This window comes from Sapajus apella, unplaced genomic scaffold (assembly GCF_009761245.1).
Source record: "Sapajus apella isolate SASKATOON/1434 unplaced genomic scaffold, GSC_monkey_1.0 scaffold16095, whole genome shotgun sequence".
Lineage (NCBI taxonomy): Eukaryota > Metazoa > Chordata > Mammalia > Primates > Cebidae > Sapajus > Sapajus apella.
In genome coordinates, this window is record NW_022453016.1 from 634 (window position 1) to 1,145 (window position 512).

The 512-nt window shown below is 62.7% G+C and overlaps 1 non-coding gene across 1 annotated transcript; it reads left to right on the plus strand.

The window, feature by feature from the left end:
* Positions 1-246: 246 nt before the first annotated feature.
* On the plus strand, positions 247-362 carry LOC116548582. The gene has a single exon (XR_004267470.1). It is a non-coding gene; the product is annotated as a U5 spliceosomal RNA (small nuclear RNA).
* Positions 363-512: the final 150 nt, after the last annotated feature.

Consider the following 512-nt stretch of genomic DNA (forward strand, 5'->3'; position numbering starts at 1 on the left):
CGGCTGCTGGGGTATTTCCGGGTCTAAAGAGACGATTCGGAGCTCATTTGCATACCCAGAATACACTGCAGACAGCGTCGTGTTTCTGAAAAAACAACTTTCCGTATCGCGTGAGCTTTCTGAGTGTGAGGACGTTCCCGCAGAACGGTCGCGTGCGCACGGTCTCGGGAGGTCCCTTTGGGGCGAAGTGACCGTCAGCGTACCAGGAGTGGCCGCTCCCGGAGAGGGGAGTCGCGGCGGCCGCGCGCGCTCCGGTTTCTCTTCAGATCGCACAGATCTTTCGCCTTTTACTAAAGATTTCCGTGGAGAGGAACGGCTCTGAGTCTCAGACTAATTTTTTGAGACCTTTTTTCGGCAAGGCCGCGTGTGCGGTTCCAAGGACAGGCGCCTCGGGGGTGGGAGCCGAGCGCCGCGGGCTGGGGCTGGCGCCGGCGCGGGGCTCCGGGGCGCAGCGGCGCGGGGCTGGGGAGGGCCCGTGGGACGGAAGCGTTGGAGCCCGAGCCTGCTTTGTT